The sequence below is a fragment of the Argopecten irradians genome, chromosome 11 (genome assembly GCF_041381155.1).
Source record: "Argopecten irradians isolate NY chromosome 11, Ai_NY, whole genome shotgun sequence".
Lineage (NCBI taxonomy): Eukaryota > Metazoa > Mollusca > Bivalvia > Pectinida > Pectinidae > Argopecten > Argopecten irradians.
In genome coordinates this window covers 25,073,494-25,096,521 of record NC_091144.1, presented here as the reverse complement: position 1 = coordinate 25,096,521, position 23,028 = coordinate 25,073,494, and the positions used below count along the sequence as shown (strand labels likewise).

General features: G+C 35.6%; 1 protein-coding gene across 1 annotated transcript in view; it reads right to left on the bottom strand.

Annotated features, from left to right (window-relative positions):
• Window positions 1-23,028, bottom strand: part of LOC138334498 (uncharacterized) — a 39,295-nt gene that overhangs the window by 5,486 nt on the left and 10,781 nt on the right. The gene's annotated exons all lie outside the window — the stretch shown is intronic.

The following is a 23,028-nucleotide window of genomic DNA, read 5'->3' as shown; positions in this document are numbered from 1 at the left end:
TGTAAAACACAATTAAACTATATGTGTAATTTTAAGAACTTTTCGTGTATATAAAATAACTTATAAATACGGTTCCATTTTTATTCGATAGTCCTATGAAATCAGCACTAAATTGATGTCTTTGTCCTGCAGTCTGAATGTTATTAAATATAAGTTTACTGTACTTTGTACGATGTGATATACATTTCAATATTCGATTTTACAATGTCTCATGTTAGCTATAAATAGACATTATCCTTAAAGGGGAATCCCGTACCTATGTAACACTCGATATCGTTCAAATAGAGAAATCGACATATCCTGTGTATATACGGGAAAAATTTAGTCGAAGTGTGGATGAAATTTTAGTTTATATCGTAAATGAGTCGACTCTTGTGAAAGTTAGAATAGCTAGTATCACACACTGTGACTTCCACGCATAGGTTCACTGTATAATGGTAAACATAGCTCGATCCCTAGTATTCGCATTGTATATTGTTATTCGCCAGCCAACTATTTGTTATAGGTTTGAAACCATGGGAATGGGGACAAGTTTGTTTGTGTAGTGGTTTTCATTAAAATAAATTTGTTCAGAAGAATCATCATAAATACGTTCTTTGTGTGTGATATAATTCTAATATAATACTGACTGTATGCTAGATTTTTTGCTTGTTAAAAAAATGGTATTTTAACATACAGTTGTTTAACTGTACTAAACTGAGGAATGTAAAATAATTGGTCCCCGGCTCGCTATCAGTTTGCAGAGTAGAGCGTGTCGATAGTGAGTCATACACAGTAAATACCATTCTTTAGATCTTACATATGGATCAAGCAGTGGTGTTGTATCACATTTTTTACAGGCGCTGCCTGTTGTTGGCCAACAAAAAGCAAGGAAACAAGTATCGGAATGCCTCGCACTTTACTAAAGCAATGGTTCAAAACAGCTGTGTGTTCCGAGATTTCCCGCGGTTTAGTATATTTAGACAAAGATTTCATATCTAAATAAGAAGCAGAGCCTACATCTGTTTTATTTAAAAAAAAAAATTGTATATATGTATTAGATTAATAAGGGTCGAAGAAGTAATATCAACAGGTTATCCCAGATGGCACGGGATCCTATCAAACATAAGTCTGTAGCTAGATACGAATTACTTCAAATGGTAAATATGGGACAAAGAAGTAATTCCAACCGTGTGAACAAAAAACTTGTCAAATTTTTGAAGCGATCTGCCCCTTTATCAAGATACACAAAACAAACACGATTATATAATATGATACGAACATATTTCGTTTGTTTTGTGTGTCTTGATATCTCATATATTATATATCTTATATAGTATATAAGATATTTTTTATATTAAATAAGAAATCTTATATATTTTATGAGATATCTCATATAGTATATGACATATCTTATATCGAAATCAAGATATCTTATTTATTTTATTAATAGTTTCTGGACATATATACATGTGATGTAGCATAAATGCAAACTTCCAACTTAGATCTCAATGATCGCAATAAAGCATTTTGATAAAATAAACGCTATTAACATTAAACCCATAAGAAACATGAATGGTGCTTGTGTGTTTTGGTGGAAATGTATTTGCAATACCACTTTGCAATAATGAGGTTGTGGATCTTTGCTTTGCTCCTTAATTACCTTCAGTACATATCACGTTTTTGGCATAACAGCAAAAAACAATATTTTTTGCTGTTTTTTTTTATATTTTTTTCTATATCATTTCAAGTATTGCAATTCTAGAATGTTAAGATATGGTGCTGAGAATCATAAAAAAATCTTGATTTATAAATATGAAATGTACGGCAAATGTAGCTTTAAAAGACCAAAAAGTGTTCGCCCGTCATAGACAGCATACGATCAGGATCGTGTCTGGAAAATAATTCATGTTGGGTCTATTGAATCTTCAAAGTAGACGTGTGAAATAGTACAGGTGTTTAATAAGTTCTTCGGATCATTAAACTTCTCTTTCGCATCACCACATCAAAATACACCTCCAACAGGCTGTTACAGATGCTAACTAAGCTAATAGACTTATAGCCCCATGGAATAAGCGTTACATGTGAACAGATATATAGCGAACAATAGCTCTTGGTGGTAACAACATAAACATGATCAGACCCACTGAGACACTGAGGAAGAGCTAAGTCAAACTAAAACATCTAACATTCGGTTTAGGTTTAACGTCCTAGTTACAGTCAGGGTAATTTAGGCGTCCCTATGTGTGTGTAATGTATGGGGGTGTTTAAATTAGGATTCCTTGTGTGTGAAATACATGGCCTTGTGTAAAATCAGGCTTTCCTATGTGTGTAATGCATAGCGGTGTGTAAATTAGGATTCCCTATGTGTGTGTAATGTATGACGGTGTGTAAATATTACTAAATAATGATTCCCTATATGTGTGTGTAATGTATGGCGGTGTGTAAATTAGGATTCCCTATATGTGTGTGTAATGTATGGCGGTGTGTAAATTAGGATTCCCTATGTGTGTGTAATGTATGGCGGTGTGTAAATTAGGATTCCCTATATGTGTGTAATGTATGGCGGTGTGTAAATTAGGATTCCCTATGTGTGTGTAATGTATGGCGGTGTGTAAATTAGGATTCCCTATGTGTGTGTAATGTATGGCTGTGTGTAAATTAGGATTCCCTATGTGTGTGTAATGTATGGCGGTGTGCAAATTAGGATTCCCTATGTGTGTGAAATACATGGCCTTGTGTAAAATCAGGCTTCCCTATGTGTGTAATGCATGGCTGTGTGTAAATTAGGATTCCCTATGTGTGTGTAATGTATGGCGGTGTGTAAATTAGGATTCCCTATATGTGTGTAATGTATGGCGGTGTGTAAATTAGGATTCCTTATGTGTGTGTAATGTATGGCGGTGTGTAAATTAGGATTCCTTATGTGTGTGTAATGTATGGCGGTGTGTAAATTAGGATTCCCTATGTGTGTGTAATGTATGGCGGTGTGTAAACTAGGATTTCCTATGTGTGTATAATATATGGCGGTGTGTAAATTAGGCTTCCCGGTGTGTGTAATGTATGGCGGTGTGTAAACTAGGATTCCCTATGTGTGTGTAATGCATGGCGGTGTGTAAATTAGGATTCCCTATATGTGTGTAATGTATGGCGGTGTGTAGACTTGGATTCCCTATGTGTGTGTAATGTATGGCGGTGTGTAAATTAGGATTAGTGTGTGTAATGTATGGCGGTGTGTAAACTTGGATATCCTTTGTGTGTGTAATGTATGGCGGTGTGTAAATTAGGTTTCCCTATGTGAGTGTAATATATGGCGGTGTGTAAATTAGGATTCCCTATGTGTGTGTAATGTATGGCGGTGTGTAAATTAGGATTCCTTATGTGTGTAATGTATGGCGGTGTGTAAATTAGGATTCCCTATGTGTGTGTAATACATGGCGGTGTGAATACATGGCGGTGTGTAAATTAGGATTCCCTATGTGTGTTATGTATGGCGGTTTGTAAATTAGGCTTCCCGGTGTGTGTAACGCATGGCGGTGTGTAAAATTTGTATGTTTTTGGGATGTTATGTGTTTCTTTGTAATATTGTCTTTTTATATAGTGTTTTCCGTTAAAGATCTGAGAGATGAGGCTTAATAAGTCATCTACCTGACTATGATTGTCTCTCAGAAAGTATAATGACTAAGAAACTTGTCGTTTTTGTGACTTTGAGCAATATCTGTTCTGATAATACAAGAAAACACTACATTAATATACCGCAGTCTCCAAAAACACGCACCTCGCACAACATACACGCAACACACCACATACTAGGACGGGCGTCCTTACATGACCAAAGCTGTTAATAGGACGTTAATTTATCAAACAAACAAACAGAATGTATGTTATCTTTATTAGTATGGATAGCATTTGATGCATCCCAGGTACGTGATTTACAAGATAACAAGTAACGCTAAATATTACACGAGGATAACTGTAGCTGACTAAACACAATAAATAAGCTGTCCGATCATCCATTAAATACATACATAACTATGACTTAAATCTACTTGTTAAACATGAACAAGATAGGCTAATCAAACTATGACATGTTGTTCGTATTGTATCTATGAAATTTGAATTCATTTAACGTTCATTTATTGTTTCTCTGTTACTATTATATTAACAATAGTGATATCATAGACTTTCAGGCAAGCGCACAGGGAAAACTATGGGTGACAGTAGTTTGCCTACTAAATCTGTGCAGGAGGGATGCTAAGCCACTAAAAATATTACTACAAAACACTGCAACACCTTTTTAATAATTATTTTTATGAGGGGTATGTCATCAGTATCCGGAATTCCTTAATTAGTTTGTAAAGATATTATTGCATTACAGTAATGGTTAAAAGTTAAACTCGTGTGGGTGCATGTGTTATTCCTAGGTAAATATTGGGCCGCTATGACAAAGTGGTTAGGATGTCTCCGAAAATAAAATTATTTTTGGGAAACAGATGTCACGACATATTATCACAACCCTACATCTTTTGGTCCAAAGTTTGAATCCCATGTAAGGGTATTTGCCAGGTTCTGACTGCTGGTCGGTAGTTTGTCTGCGGGTATCCCGGTTGTCAATCAAAGTCATGTTCAGGATCTCTCTGAAGTCAAAACTTTTCTATGACTATTCCTTTTTAAATGTAGATTCTAGAAAAAGAAGTTCATAACACAATTAAAAAACATGGAACAAATCCAGTGTGTTTGAGTGTAAACTATTGTCGTTTAATTAAATAAAGTAGTTGAGACAATCTGTGCTATAAGCATCTAAACACCTTCGGAAACCCAGTGTCTAAACTCCACTACGCTCCATTTACTTTTTAACGTGGTTAACCTACGGTGGCATCTAATATGTCACTGCGATAATAGGTATGTAACCCGCCATAGCATTTGTCTTTTGAAATTGCTTAGAAGTTTTCTTTAGAAACAGTTTTACCCCTCAGATATAAAATTAATAATGTATTACTTCTTCGTAAGACATAGTGCAAAAGAAAATATTTCTTAATAATGTCACTTCAATGGCGATCGACATCAGAGACAAACATCAATTCATGAGTGCATGCCTCATTTAATGTATTAATTCACGCCATTAATCTTTATTTCTTGAAAAAATCCATTATCACCAATCTTTCAAGTCACCATTTACAGAAAGAAGTCTTTCATTCTACCGTAGCACCAAACCTTGGGCTAATTGGTTTTATTTTCACATTTGGAATTCGAAAAAGTGGGTCAAACATACAAGACTGTAAAACAGTAAAAGTTGTTTGGAAGCCAGATAAAGCAGAGGTACAATAAATAAATTGACTATTGCACTATTTCATTTATCAGTCTACGACTCTCCATTCTAGATTTGTTTATTTGAAGAAAAAAAAAGAAGAAAATTCATTAAAAAAAATCAATCATAACCTTTGCAAAAGATGTTTTCGGGTACATGACTGTTTTAAAAAGAGAAGCCGGACTACCCTGTTGAATACCATCATCCAATGATAAGTTCCTGGCAAGAATTCAGATATGGGTGGATTTCGGAGGAATGCCGGAACGCCATATTTATTGTAGTTCCTTCATCATATTTCTTACAGGTTTCAGTGTGCAAAGAGAGACACCGTATTGGAAAAAGGAGTGGTAGAATTACCATTCAACGGAAAATAAAACAATATCCAAATCTAACAAATCTTCGATTTACGAGGACGTTTCACTATTTTATAACTGGTAGCAGCAGATATTTCATTTCCCGATTAATTCTCCAGCAAAATATTTGAAATTGCGTAGAAGAATTATCTTCACAGCTGTGGTATCAATTAGCACAGTTTGCATGTTAAACTAGAAATTGCCTTCAAAAGTGTTTCAAATGTCATTTTAACTTAATCCTTTTAAAAACTCTAGTCAGATTGTTTTTCACACATTGCTGCAACTTTGGCTTGAGGTTTTTATCATCAAAATAACTTGGAAGATTACAAATGTCCTCTGTGGAATAAAAGACAAATCTTCACATATTATTTACATACCTTTTTGTAGATAACATAGATAGAATTAGAAAGATACATAACAAGAAACGAAGCTATCATTAAGTCTCGCTGTAGATAGAATGGTGACAAATATCATTCTTGTGTAGCAGTCATTTTCTTTTATTTTCTAAACGTCCTATAATATCGTGCATTGTCATTTGTCACTGTTCAAAGTAATTATTAACCATGCCGCACAAAATTAGATCAATGGAAAGATATATTTCGAACCCAATACTTGTACAAAAAGATTATTGAAAAAAGACACGCCCACTAGAAACACATTTGTACAAATTATAATGGTCGTACCAAAAATAATTCAATACTAAAGGCAATCATTAGATTTACATAATCAGTAGATTTACATATATTTCAAGAGAGATAAAGGAAATGGTGAATCGAAAAAAAAAGAATCATTTTTAATTTAAAAAATGAAACATAACTTAAAATTGTCTGAAAAAAATGATTACATGGAACGTTAGGATAACATTATCAATATCAATTTTGAGATAATTGTTTGATTGTAAAAGGTGACAAAATAATGGCTTTTTTATATGATGTCTCCCATGACAGTGCCAAATTGGCCTAGAATAAAACGTTCATTCCTGAGTAAAACGCTGAGTGCTTGCCCATGTGAGGAAGGCTATGTCTAAGGGCAGAGATACGCCATAGCCTATAAAATTCGTAGTTTCTGCTTCTGTTTCAGTGATATGGCAGGATACTATACAAAGGGTAAGAATTCTACTATGGCAAGGAGATTCGACACGAATATATCGCTCCTTACCAAATGCAGGAGTGGGGCAACTGGTTTAACTGTGTCCTCAGTTTCAGCCAAGTGTTGAGTAGTGGTCCTTGTGAGAGGAATTATGTGTTCAGACGAATCGAGAGCTGATTGACGCTTACAGCTACGTTATTGCCACAACATTGACCAGGTCGTTAAATCGTTAAATTCGTTGCTTTTCTGAGTTTTAATTTTCATTTTGATTTAAAAATAACTATGATTTTTTTATTTCCATCTTTGAATATTACAGTTACCTCCCTTTTGGAAATGTATCCATTGTGACTTCATAGTATAAAGTTACCCTTGGAAACATATAACGTGTCACAATCAATGCCTACCCATGTTATATGTAAATACGGTTTTGTTACAAATAAATGTTTGATAACGGTTTTTTGGTTTGATTTTGGTAAAAACTTGAGCGTTGTGTTGTTTATACCGGAAACAGTAAAAACACATCCTTTGATTGGTAAAAAAATAAATTTCTAATTATATATATTTTTTAAAAGATTTACATCACTTAGTCGATCTGAATAAAGTATTACGTTAAGTTGTCACATATAATTTGTTACCAACCTTGAAATGTATATATATTAATTACTCTCTCTAAACGAAATATTTTATTTATACTTTGGGAATTCAACAATCAACGAACATCTTTAATCTTGGAAGAGGTGCGAAAATATTGTTTTAAAGAAACTTTAGATAACCTTGAGCATATATTTCCCAACCACAGACAATTCTAACAAGTACCAGAATACCAGAGCGAGATACCTAAATGTAACTGTATACTCTGTATCACGTCCTGGTTACACAGATTACACCATCCTTTATGAATGAATCATGTCATCAAGAGAAACAAAACAACAGTGGTATAAAATTTCAAACCAATTTGATATTTATTTTCAAAATAGCGATAAAATACGGGTTAGGGATGAATGAACGGTGTGAATTTTATCATGGTTAGGTTTTAAATTACAACTTAATGTTTCCATTCATAACACTGATTAAAATTGCCTTCTTACAACCATACTGCCTTCTGTGATAGAAACGATTACAAGGTTTTCTAGGTTTTCTTTCAAATGCCTATAAACACAAATGAGTTATCAAAGGTCAAAACGTTTTAATTGTATGATCGGCGTCATGACTTCGAAAATAATTGAATTGAAATTTTAATCAATCGAACGCTTTCACTACCGCAAGAACACCCGTCTCGCTACCTGCCACCAATAAGAAAAATATATAAATAAATATTCTTATAGTATTACGAGAACGTATGGGTTTAAGAAAATGAATCAAACAGATTTAAGTTTGGGTTTAATTCTAATTTCTAGAGCCAAAGTCATTTGGAGAACGGTCTTATAATTGTGGTGGTGTTTCTCATTATGATAGCCGAATTCTGGCTTACTTTACAGTATTGTCTTATCGTAACAATTCTAACAAAGACACCTATCAACCTCGAGTGATCTCAGTACATAATGCAAATTAAACAAGTAGACACTTTTTATGAATGTTTTATTCAGAAAGTAGATTTTTAATTGTTTTAGACAGAATTGAGTATTTCTCATAACAAGAGGCCCATGGGCCTTAACGGTCACCTGAGTTCATACACAGAATGAAACAGAGACATATAACCACTATATATTGGCCCATCAGGTTCTTGAAGTCAGTTAGTGATTTTATAAATTTGACTTTTTTATCTATGACGATTATTTGGTTCCATCAAATCTGTGAATTCAGAAGAAACATATTTGAAATGTTGTCCATTTTGGACCCTTTTGGCTCCGGCCCTCTGGCCCCTGAGGGTCGGCCAGGACCAATATGGATATGACGTTAAAATGCTATTTCAGGCTAATAATTCTAACCCTGTTTAATTAATTCCTATGAAAGATAAGCAAATAATGTTCATGAATGGGTTTTTCCTATATAAACTATAGTAAACTTGACCCCCTCCCCCGGGGGAAACAATATACCCCAGGGTTATATAATTCACAGTTCTTGTAAAGGGCCTTAAGACCTTTCCATTTATGAAGAGTATTTGATTCTACCAGTTCCAGAAGAAGATTTTTGAACTTTTGGTCTATTTGACCCTTTTTGTTCCGCCCCTAAGGCTCGTGGAGTCAGTCATGGGAAATTTGTTAATAGGATTCAATGGCCATCTCATAGGGATATTTCTGACAACATTTGACTAATTTCCTATTATAAATGATCAAATAATGCTCAAAAATGCGTTTTCCCTATATAAACTACAGTAAACTTAAACCCCTCCCAAGGGGGAAACCGGAGACCCCTGGGTCATATAATTAACAATTTTTGTAGAGGGCTTTGAGACCTTTCTATCTATGAAAAGTATTTTATTATACCACATCTTTGAGTGGAGAAGAGTTTTGAGATTTTAGCCAATTTTACCCCTTTTGGCCCCTCCCTCAGTCCCCTGGGGGTGGGGGTCATATATATCACTATTTCAATTGGCCTTACGTCTTAGAAGGTATGTGGAAAATTTCATTGAAATTGCTTCAGCGGTTTTGGAGAAGAAGTCGAAAATGCAAATTGTTTACGGACACACGACGACGGACAAAAGGCAATTAGAATAGGTTACTTAAGACTTCGTCTCAGGTGACCTAAAAACTTAATCGACAATTAAAAAGGCGGTCGAAAGAGATATTTGTAAAGACGAAAACAGTCAAAAGATTGTATATTCACCGCTAATGATGATTTGATTGTTGATTGATTAACGTCCTATTAACAGCTATCGTCATGTAAGGACGGCCTCCCATGTATGCGGTGTGTTGTGTGTATGTTGTGCGAGGTGCGTGTTTTGGGAGACTGCGCTAATGATGAATATAGCGATATATTTTAATGTATAACTTGTAATTATATTATTACATGAAAACAACGCAATATGGTTTCACCGATATGTAATTCAGTTAAGCGAGATGATTCAAATTCAAATTCATTCCATTAAAAGAAAATAACGCAATTCAGTTAAAGGGATTTCTTATCTGTAATTTAGTTAAGCAAGAATGATTCAAATGACGTAAAACTAATGATTGCTTTCAAAACCCGACGACACCATATTACCATCCTACTAGGACTTGCTAGTGATGTTTGGGCACCATAAAATTGGTACGTTGATTCGGGACTTGTCAGTGATGTTATGGACAATAAACAGTTGTAATATAATAAAACCACACACAACTGTTTTGTTTTACAATAATCTGTACATAATGCTGGGGACACACACATTTATTTGGCCTCACTAGCGATTATCAGTGATGCGAGGAACATACAATTGTTTCGTTATTTTGGGACATGCCAGCGATTCTGAGAGCAACAAAACTGACACGTTTTGATTGGTTGGTTAAATTAACGTCATGTTGACAATGTCATTTATGTTCATCCTCCCGTGTATGCAGTGTGTTGCGTGTCCAGGGCAAGTGTGCCTTGGAAGTCTGCGGCATACTCGTGTGTGTTTTTGTGGTACGTTTGTACATTTTATAGTGCAATCTCACTGAAACGTGCCGCTATAGACACCAAATAAGCACACCTCAACCGGTCACATTTTATTGGCCACAGGCAAGCCCGTAGCCTCACTCCTAGGACATCCAGTTGACCCTTATATTTTAGCAGATTCAGGAGTCAAATCACAAATCTGAAGAGTCAAAACATATCATACATAGACATGTAATTCACACCCAATAGTCAAATCAGAATTTTTGGAGTCAAAAACATACTCTCATGGGTTTACTGAATGCCCTGACTCCCTTTATGCCAACTAGGAACAGAACATATGACTAGGAAATGTCATTTGATTTTTTTTTTAATTTCAAATTTTAAAGATTATGAAGAATATTTGCAATTATGTTACCATCATATATAATTGTGTCGTTAAAAATATTTAAAAAAAACACCCAGCTACGTTATTTTTGGGTGCTGCTATAAATTATTTAATGTTTACTTTCTCGTTGGGAGAGAAAACTATTCGTTATCAGATTTAAATCATGTTTAAAACTTGAGTTCTATTTTTAACAGCCATAAACTGTTTCTTTGATAAATTGTTGTAGCACGCTCCTAAAATAATATCTATTTTACTTTTCTAGATAAATGGTTAGTTTCCAAAATGTAATTTCCAAAACGCTAAATACTGGTAAAGAATACATTACACAACCTTGACTTGTTCGGAACTGAAACATTTTACTTCATCAAGGTAACCGTTCCATCAATTGTAGAGTCCTTCGTACGCCATAACGAAGCTTAAACGACTTCCATCTATCAGAGTTACCAAGTAAATGATGAATTTATCTAACATTGACTAAATTCTCGTTTTGCTTCAGAAAATGCCTTTTAAGGTATGACTTAGCATTGTGATTAATTAAATTCGGATGCAGAAAAATGTCTCACCGTCTAAATCCAGACGTTTTGCATATTTTGAAACACATTGAAACTATAAACTTTATAATTAATTTTTATTTGTTTTCATACTATATTCGACTCTCTGATTAGCAGATCCTTTTTCTTCATATACTATGTGGGAAAAATCCGAGAATGGCGCGAAAACCCGACGTTATCATGACGTCACAATATAGACGTCGACGTTGCGTATTGATTTATAAAAAATAATCCATTGCAAAATCAATGGAATCGTTCGTTTAAACGTATTTTATATTATCAAATAGTCAGAAAAATTAATTATGAACATTGATGTAACTATTTAACAACTTCATTGGGTTATGAAAAAAAAATGTTAGTAGAAATTAGAAGGCCGTCGATTGGTTGTTTATGTCACTGTTCACAGAAATTCGAAGGCCGTCCATTGGTTTTTTTTATGTCATTGATCACAGAAATTAGAAGGCCGTCGATTGGTTGTTTATGTCACTATTCACAGAAATTAGAAGGCCGTCGATTGGTTGTTTATGTCACTATTCACAGAAATAAGAAGGCCGTCGATTGGTTGTTTATGTCACTATTCACAGAAATTAGAAGGCCGTCGATTGGGTTATTTATGTCACTGATCACAGAAAGAAGAAGACAGAAAGGCATTCAAATGATCATAACCTTCACGCATCAAAATTAGAACCAATCAAGGCTTTAATTTGTTCTTAACTGTTGACGTCGTCTATGGATAGGCTATATTGTGTGCTATGTGTTATTGTTGTGTCTCCAAGCAACCTGTCCATTGTATAGTGCTATATCATTAAAACACACTACCAAAGACACCGAGGCTGTGTCAAGAAGTACGTTAGGAAGAACAAGTCATTCAGGTAGGAGCGCAAAGATAATATCGAAAATTAAGTCACTTTTTTACGATCATGTCATGATGGACAACAATTAATACTCACCATCCATGAGGGCAAATGCAAGGGTACAGCTTATTGATCGGTGGGTTAACTTCTCCTGGTATTTTGGCTTTCCCCTACTTCGTATACTTGTTACGGACTTGCAAATGTCTAGCTGTTAAAATATGACGTCAAATTACCTTTGGCTCTATAAATTCAAGGGCACAAATTCGGCCACATACAAATACACTATAAATTCACCTCTTGTTTCACATACAATGAACTAACAGCATTCAAAAAAAGAACTGTTAATTCGTCATTATTAGACTGGAATAAAACCTGTATTGGTGCAAAGAAATTTTACGACGCTTTTGTATGATGCTGACAATCAGCACATCATACATCATTCAATGTACTTTGCAACCTTTCTTACCAACTTGCATGTTATATACTAAATCAAGAATAATTTCCGTTCCACTATACAACTGATACTATAGTCAATTATAGGTGTGACACCAAGCAACAATATAAATCTCCCGACTAAACATAAAACTTCATATTCTCTTGTGAAAAATGCTGTAACATTACAAATTTCTTCCGAATATTGACGTTACCCTGTAAAAACATTGTAGATTTATAACATCACATTAAATGAAGCTTTTACTTTAATTACGAGCACAAAGTCATAAATAGCAATTCCGTCTGCCTATTTACAAACAGGAAGAATATTCTTTCCGTCTGTATGATTCTGGCTGTACAATATTTGAATTTATTCTTGATTTTGACGGTTTGATGACAAATGTGTTTGAAATGTTTTTGGCAAAGTCCAGTCGATGAAACTAGTTCAAGTCACAAGATCAAGCTAGGGACCCAGTAAACCGGTCAAGATGCACAAACGACTAAAATACTCCTTAAAAGTTTACAATTATCCCTATGGTTTGAACATGTACGAAGCACAATATTTTCATTACACATTCCAATTATTATGAGTGCTTACATTAAAAACTGAAATAAGAATGTTAGTAAAATCAGGAAACTAAAGAGTTTGCATCAATTGTGCTCTCGTTTCTGACATATATTTGCAAAATTGCTAGCTTGTGTTCGTATACTTTATACTGTAACTAATAATATTTTCCGAAACATTTCTTTTAATTTTAGGTTTGCACAGAGTTCATGTGTTTGAAATTCGTCATAGTTGTACCTCTCAATCTATAAAAGTGCGGGTAAAATCAAACACCCCTTCAAAAACAATCTGGAGCACTGAGGGACTTCTTAAGAACATATACCTAGTTGTGCAGTGTCTAAGGGTAGTATTTACAAAGGCATCATACTCTCCTCAAAGAAAGTGTCCTCGAACTTCCAGGGGTTACAACAATTTCTTCGAAAGGATCGCTGGTTAATATGAACGAGTCCCTATATAGGCGCCAATGCATCAGAAACCAGTCAAATAGCATAATCTTAAGTAACTGTCTTTTCTAGGAATCGAACTCGAGAAATCTGGATTAATATTCTAATGCGCATCCAACAGAGCTGAAGAAAAGAACTATTTTCCGAGCAATATATTGCTGACGGGGTTGAACGAGGGTTTGTTTATTATATCCACGTCCTATTAACAGCCAGGGTTATTTAAAAAACGACCTCCAATGGATGCGGTATGTTGCGTATATGAAGCGCGAGGTGCGTGTTCTGGGAGACTGCCGTATATTCGTGTTGTGTCTTGTACAGTGAAAATGTTTGCCCTTTTGGTAAAAGATTGATTGTCGTTAGAACATTTTAAAGCAAAATTTCCCTGACATGACAAAGAATTCGCACATTCAAGGTAAAAAAGATAGAGGTATGTTGTGTACTGCGTGTATGAAGTGCGTGGTGCGTGTTTTGGGAGACTGCGGTATGTTCGTGTTGTGTCTTCTTGTATAGTGGCACTCTTGCCCTTTTTATAGTGCTATATCACTGAAGCATGCCGCCGAAGACAACAGAAAGCCAAAATTGAGGCGGTGTCAAGGTTGACGTTGGGAAGAAGGATAGGTAGGAAGAAAAGAAAATAAAAAATCCTAAATTTAGACACCTAAATCATGATCATGCAATAGAGGAAGCAGGTATAATTCTGCGTATTCTAGGAGACTGTGGTATATTCGCGTTGTGTCTTCTTGTTTAGTGGAACCCTTGCCTTTTATATAGTGCTATATCACTGAAACATGCCGTCGAAAACACCACGCAACGTACCCAACCCGGTCATCTTATACTGACAACGGGCATCGAGACCAATGGGACATCTACGGACAGCAAGCCAAAAGGACAACAATTGTTTGACCTTCCTTCGAGGCACTCAATGATATTCAGGACTTAAAAGGACAGACAACCGGTGCAGTGACCTAACTGATAATTGATCGGGTCACGTGATGTTCCATTTTGACAGCTGATTAGCTATCTCTTTGTTTGAAGTATCGAGCTTTTAAAAAGTCAATACCGCTGGGAAACCGTAACACACAATTTCTCAATCTTCCAAAGATTTATGACTCCAAGAGAAGAAAGGGATTTGACCGTATCCGTTTTATCGCATAGACCTTGAACATTAATACGAGAAAATAGAATTGAAACATGCATTTATTCCGATTACGCTTCAATATTGCAATCATAATCTTGGGTTTCTATCAGTTATTAACGTAGTTTTAAATTGTGTTACAAACTTTCTGCAATAAATCACGGACATTATTGAATCACACATGACAGTCGCCTGATTCGGTTTTGTGAATATTACTATTCCATGAGGGGTACCGAGCCGAGCGCGTAAGTCAGTAATTTTACACTTCTAGTAGTATTTACAATAAGATAGCCTCGCTCTGGAAATTATAGAATCGACTGATGCCAATGCAATATATAAACTTTCAGTTGCGTTAATTGGTTATGTTTTATATTGTTTAATGTCTTATTTATTAACAGCAGTTAAGGACGACCTCCTTCACAAGGATAGGGTGTGTTGGTGTGGATGGTTCCTTTGTATTTTAGAGTCTATGTGGGGTTAAGTTTTAGTATTGACCGTAAGTTGGTGATTTTTTCCAGAGTATTCCAACTTCCCTCCACCTCTTGAACATGGAATGATTCTCGCTGTTAATAGGACTCAAAACAAAACCTAATAGCGACTTTTTGCTTTTATTCAACATCTCATTAACAACAAGAATCATGTATTTTGAGAAAATGTGGTATGCTACTGTACCAATGGACCACTATATCTCTCTGAAGCGTTCAGCCAAAGACACCAAATGACACAATCATACCGGTTCTGTGTTGTTTTTACATATTCCACTAAATTTACAGGCAAAATACAGGTTATGACTAATTCATTCTAACATTCATGTTTTCTTATAATTTTCTATCTGTGTATAAGTATTTTTTTTCAATAATTCTGCATTAGACTCGCATGTTCCTTAATTGAACCACCGCTATCGCATGTAATTACTTTCATGTAGGTCATGTCGTGTTGGTTGAGCCAATATACAAATAAAACGATAAACACTTAATACCAGGGGAAATTTTGAATACCATTTATTTACCAAAACAAAATACAGCAGAAATCACGGAAGTTGTTAATTGGTTGATTACATTAGCATCCTAGTAATAGTTGAGATTCATCTATTCATCCGTGATTGCGTCATGTTGTACGTGTGAAGTGCGTGCATGTTTTGAAATACTGCAGTATATTCGTGTTGTGTCTTTTTTAATAAAGAACGTTGTATGTAGCTTTAACATACATCCGTTGCATGGAATAATTTAAAAGCATTTTTGCATTCTGTGATGTATTTTAGTACTACTTAGTACTACGACTAAATTACCTGTTCTGTTCTGTTGCCTCAAATTTTGCTATGAGAGAGTCCAGGGGTATAGAGATTGTAAGTGATCGGAACCCCTGAGTATCGAGGATGGAGTTGGATAATCACAATCTTTGTTGTGTTGAAATGGAAATGGTAAGAGTCTGAAACAGCAATAGAAAGCTGGTTGATTATATGTGGTCGGTGTTGTATGATACAACTTCAATGTTTGTCTGTTTGAATAATTAATGTCCTATTAACAGCCAGGGTCATGTAAGGACGGACTCCAATGTATGTGGTGTGTTGCATGTATGAAGTGCGGATGTGTGTTTTTGCAGGAGACTGCGGTATATTCTTGTTGTGTCTTTTTGTATAGTGGAACTCTTTTCTTCTTCATAGTGCTATATCACTGAAGCATGCCCCACGCGGTCACAACGAAAATCAATAACTAATCCATCCCTCTAAAAAATCAACTTAATTCAGCATTTTTCGCAGCTTACTATTTCTGTCGTGTAAGATTTGTAAGCTGTGACTTTTTGAAAGATCCTAGATATATTTCTTCGTACATTCTAGTGTTGACCCCAACAATATATCTTCTTTTCCTGCATTTTCTCTGTGACAAGCAATATACATTTGTATAAGGTATTGACTGAACGCAATATATGCTTTTGTATTATTTTCTTCTCATTATGACGGCTTTAATACTTTTATTGCTGTGCAACAGCTTTTCATCCTTTATAAATTAGATATGCGACTTTTCTACGTAAAGTCTTTATTCGTAAGATCAAAAGGTTTCATATATCAACTGAAGAAGTCAGTCTTGTACACATGCTTCTATAACAGATGTAGATGTTTCACCTAGAGGTAATATTTTTCTTTTGTACTTTAGAAATGACGAGATGATGATATGTTATATAGCATTCGTAACAGCAGGTAAGCTATGGCGCCATACATCAAGAAAAACCTCCCAGACATTCTATTATTTTCTTTCATACATACGAGAAAAATTCGTGCTGCGATTGAAGAACATATTTTCCACAGATTGATTTTTGTATCAAAGAGAATATCTATATAACGCGGTGTAGTTACATTGCAAGTAACAATATGTTCCATGTCAATTTTATAGAACAAATATGGAGAAGGCATAGTGACACGCACGGTTCTGGAGATCTTTGCTTCCAATGTTATTAAGATCAATCTGTTTCGATATGTCAATATTTTGCACTCAGAGCCGTCCTCACAGGGACTCTGCAGGCCAAAAGTGAGGCGGCGTTAACAATGGGAGATTTTGGGAAGAAATCTTAGATCCTAAATTTAGTCGCCTTTTACGACGCAATATGACCAGCAGGTACAATTCTAAAGCCATAGAAAAGAGAAATGTCAAGCAATATGACAACAGAGCTAAATGCTAGGCATATAATTCTATAAAAGCATATGAAAACGAACGTTACAGACTATCCTATTATACAATATTGTGATGTTCTTAATGCCAATCGTAATAAATGCCATGCTTTTCATTAAAATATGATATCTGATAAACTGAAAAATCCTAACCAAGCTGTTTTCACATAGATGAGCATAAATGATATTCATCATTTGAACATTTATTGGTGTTTAATCGTGTACATATGTCTAATTAACACAAAAAATGGCATAAAATAAATTCTTTTGACTTTGGTGCATGCGCAATCAGTACTTTATTCCATATAAGATATAGTGCCTCCAATTTTTTTCGGGATGCAATTTATTATTTTTTATATTTTTAACTTGAAGTAAAATTCGAGGCTCAAGTTTTTCAATGGTAGTAATAGTATAAAGTAAGTAACTTTTGTAACTGTAGAAAAACATTAAATCGTCTGCTCCTGTTTTTGATAGTGAAAAACACCATTTGTCAGCGGTGGAGCATCTTTAAGTTACCGTAAAGCCGGTCATCTTCACGGACCAAATTTTAGCGATTTGATCTAAAAACGAGAAAAAATCATACGTTAGCGATTTTAAATTTTCGCAATATGGATTTAGGGGTGGATATAATTCAACCATTTCTCATTATTTCGCATTTTCGCGATCATAGCAATGTCCCGCGAATCGCGAAAATATTATCCCCGGCTATACGGCGGTATTCCTTTTCTAAAAAAAATCATTTGATAAGAAAAATCTCCAACTTTATCTTTTCAATATCAGGTTTGGTAAACTACTTAGTCTCCTTGCAAACATTCCATATCTAATTGTTGCGATCTTTTGACGGATTCCATATTACATTGCTACACGAAAAAGATCCTCTATACCAACAGGAAATTAGCAGAATGTCGTCTTTCCCATACCTATTTCCTTTATCCATGGGACTAAGTCTGTCACGATCACAGACACGCTTAGCTACGGGAGTTGCGTAAATCATGTGACATGCAGAGTAAATTAGAATGATAGTTTTCCTGAGAGGACATATCCGACTGCAGGGACAGCCATAACTTACATAATAGGTATATAAGCTTCATTCATTTACAGAGTCTAGACATCCAGGAGGCGGCGATAGGGCCAGGTTAATGTCGGATTTACACCTCTAACATAGCCACAATATAACCTTATTATGCCCAGTAAAAGGCCAAATTAATCTGGACTCGTCAATGAGCTGTGGAAACCAACAGCAGAGTTATCACGTTTATCGCTAGAGGGCGCTGTAGCATTAAGAGTTGACGCCATCAACCCTTATTGTGACACCATGTTATCCTGGCTGAAAATCGCTGTTGATATTTATAAGAGGATAATTATAGATCTGGTGAAAGATATTAGTATAAGCAAAACTTTATTGTAAATAATGTGTTTTTTTTTTTTATTTATTTTTTATATTTTTAATTTTTCCTTTGAGGAAAGCCTGTCCTACGTTAGAATTGTACCTGCTGCCTCTATTGCATGATCGTAAAAGGCGACTAAATTTAGGATCTTATTTTTTCTCTTCTTCCTATCTTACTATTCTTTCTAAGTCTCCCTTGACACCGCCTCACTTTTGGCCTTCTGTTGAGCGCTCGCGTCTGTGAGGTAGGCTCTGGTTTCTGTCCTCTGGCTGAGACACACCATAGCCTTTAAAAGTGTTAGCGCTCAACATGAAGGGAGTGGGATGACTGGTTCGCTCGTTATCAGTATAATGTGACCGGGTGGGGTGTGTTGCTTGGTGTCTTCGGCGACATGATTCAGTAGTTCCACTATACAAGACGACACAACACGGATATACCGCAGTCTACCAAAACACACACCTCGCACTACATACACGCAACACACTGTATACATGGGAGGCCGTCCCTACATGACCCTGGCTGTTGATAGAATGTTTATTTATTCAAACAAACAAATTCTTCATTTATCTTTTTTCGTATTTTATGTATATATCACACAATTATCTAAAATGACACAATGCCCGTTCCTGTTATACTTTAGGACATTGAGCGGATAATTACTTATGATAATTCTAATCAATAATGTTTGTTTGTTTGATTATTTTGACGTCATATTAACAGTCATGGTCATGTAAGGACGGCTTCCCATGTATGTGGTGTGCACCGTAAAGTAAAGATAAGACAACTGCAGCCGTGTGAACGTGACTTCTGTCACAACGTTCGTACAACAATGGAACTTTGGCTACACCGAAAGACATACCGGAAGAAAAAAACCAACCCGGAAATCAGTTATATTGTGTAAGAGTCAAAAATTCTTATAAGACATTGAAGGAATTATCAATTATATATTTACCATTTTTCTGTCACGATTTTCACGCAAGAATCTGATAAAACGTATTCAGACTTCTGCAAATAAACGTGTTGTTGTGTCTGCTTTATTTATAGGAACATGTTTTTATTTCAGGAAATCCAAACTGACATTGTAATGGAAGAACACAGCAGACTTTTATAGGGTTATCTAATGACGAGTATTTTAATGTTTGCCTTTTATGTAGTCAAAAATCAAAAGAAGTACACGATATGCATTGTCTATTCATGTGTAAGATTTTTCATTTCAATACGTAATCATATAGGCGCCATAGCCTAACTTGCATATTTAACTTCCTGTTGTTCCGATAGCATGAACTGCGTGTTGGTTTAAACCAATATAATTGTGCTATTATTAATTCCTCTTTTTTCTAAAAGATCAGTTTCCCTCGGTGAAGTATAATGTTAACGTTTAGGTTTGCCACCCATTGTCCTTTGTAGCAGGCGTTTTAGTGAAGCTCGGGCACCTAACGATACACTCCACCCGGTAATATCGACAGCGGGGTATACAGCAGTCGTTACAATCATTTACACAGAGCACTAAGGAGGACTAACATATTATTTTAAGTTTGTCTCTGCATATATTGTACTTCAAATATACTTAACTGTCTCCTCAAGCGCAGGAATGTGACCAGTGTACCTGCTGCTCCCATTGCATGATCATAAAAGGCGACTAAATTTATATGTATCTTATCTTTTCTCTTGTCTGTAGCCTTCTTTCTTTTCCCTAACGTCTTCATTTTACATCGTCTCATTTTTGGCCTCGAGTTGGGCGCTCGCTCCTGTGAGGAAGACTTAGCGAAACACATCATAGTAATATATACTCTTGTTTAGCGTGTAGCTGAAAGGACACGACTGGTTATCTCATTGTCAGTATAATGTGAACGCATAAGTGTGTTTGTTTGGTGTCTTCGGCGGCATAGATACACAACACAAATACACGGCAGACTCCCAAAACATACAGATAAACTACGATGCTGCGTTCCGCTCAGGGGACATAACTCAAAAATAACAGGAGCGAGCTCTCAACTCGTATTTTGACATCAGTGGGTGGCTACCTTAGGAAGATAACTAATCTCCTGTTATGAAACTCAACTAGTGCATCACCATTTTCCAATCTGCATTATTAACAAGATCTAATTGAGACGGGTGCCGTCCCATAAAGTTTCCCCAATCTCCACAGAACCTAATTTGACAAGAGTGACTTCCCCTGAATGATGACGTTGCTTTACCAATAAATACATTTCATTTCGCAGAAGAAAATGCTTTTTGAAAAGTCACATTATATTAGGCACAGCAATGCCTATAATTGTATTAAATTTGGTTCTAAACCATGTTCCTTTTTGTGTAATTTTGACCAATTTCATGCCATGGCGGCCATCTTGGTTCCTGGTCTGCAAAAGTTGCCCCAAAAACTGACCTCAAAATAGTTTTATGTCACTAGTAACAATATGATCTATAATTTAAAAATACAACAAAAATGAACTTAGACATAAAACGGATCCCCGCTGACAGGTAAATAGCGGGAGATAACTCTTACTGTATATCACGGATGGTGGTCAGTCCCCCAGAAAGATTTTGCTTCCTTGCAGTTTCTTCAAGAGTTTCTTCACATGTCGATATCTCTATAATGTCTGAAGATGTGACAGTAAGATATTCAATTATATTCAACTGTTCCTGAAGTTTTTTAATTTCACTTTCCATTCCTGTGCAAATAAGCAGATACGGAGTGGTCGTGTCACGTTATATCTGCATTTTGCAAAAGTGTATCCACCTTCATGTACATATATGATTTTTGCCTTTTCCAGATGCTGCAATTTCACTCTCTGTTGATGGCATGATATTTCCTGTCAAGTAGTCATCCTTACCTTATTCCAGGTTAGAGGCCTTCTCCTTCAAAAGATGCTTTTGAATACCAAACATGAAAATTGTCAATGATTGTCCATCCATAGAATATGTTGTTACTTTTTTGACTGATTTTAGGTATTCTGTAGACTGTAAATGAACATTGAAAAGACTATAGAATTCAGAAAGACTCTATTTTACACCTTAAGGATCTTCTAACGATACATTCAACATATCGTTTACCGATTAAGTATGATCTGAAAACCATTCATTCAGGACATGCTTATTTTCATGTAGTTTTTTTCTTTGCAGCACCTTTCTTCTTCTGGGGTTGCCATAAAATCTTCTAGTGCACGTTCTAAATGCAGTTAAACTTTCAGTTTCCTCAGAATATGGCTTAGCTCCTTAATCCCTCCTTACTCGCAGACTCATAAAATTTGTTTACCTTTTAGGGGTGCATCTTGCATAGTAATTACCGGAAATTGATAACCCGCAGTCCATCTGTTGACTGGGCACTCCCAACAGCCACGCCTATTTGCCCAGCTTGACTTCTTATAGCCAATATCCACAAATGGTAATGTCGTCCCTTGTGATATGTGCATTGTAAAAGAATGTGCAAGCTTCAAAGGAAACTGAAACCTTTTAGCCACACACACACACACTATTGATGGGGTCATGTTATGTGAAATTGCATTTTGTAGTAGGTGTCAACTTCCCTTGATTATTATCAGCATGACTGAAATGGACATATATTGTGTCTTCACAAATTCCAACGTTACCAACAAGTCCATTAACCAACTTGTCTGATATATTTTCAGCAGCATAACAGGTGCATGTATCTTGACACTAAAATGTGTTAAGCAAGAAAATGGGGAAATGGGAGTCGTCTTCATCAATGGATGTAAACACATTAAGGTTTTCGGGTACCTCTGTCAACTTTGAAACATTGTAAATATCAACGTCAATATTTCTGCAAAACAATTTGACTGGTGCAGCAGTTAATATATGTTCAGGAAATTGGCCTGGACAAGATAATGATCCTTTTGACCGATGTTACCGGACGAGTAAGTAGAGAGTTACAAGTGGAAATACATAAGAGAAAAAATTATTGTCAAAACAAATATGACCAAAATCCTCATAAATTTCGTCATTAATTGGTGGGAGCTGGTAAAAGTCCCCACAGAGAACAACTTGTATACCTCCAAAGTGATTGTTGGTCCCTCTTACAGTTCTATAAACTAATTCGACCTGTTTCAACACTCTTTTGCTGACCATTGAAACTTCATTGATGATCAGTAGATCAGTATTGAGTATTCTCTTTTTAGTTTGCTCAAACCTCTCATCATGCAAAACTAAATTCACCAAGACTTAGTTAGTATGGCGACCAACCTCAAAACCTGCAAATATATGCAGAGTTATCGCATATAATGCTGAGCATCGCATGCATGCAATGCCAGTGAAGCAAGTAAGACTTACACATTTACCTGCTGATCTTTGCAGCTCAACAGATTGTTCTACCTGTTCCTCTTTGGCCAATCAATGTCCTGATCAATT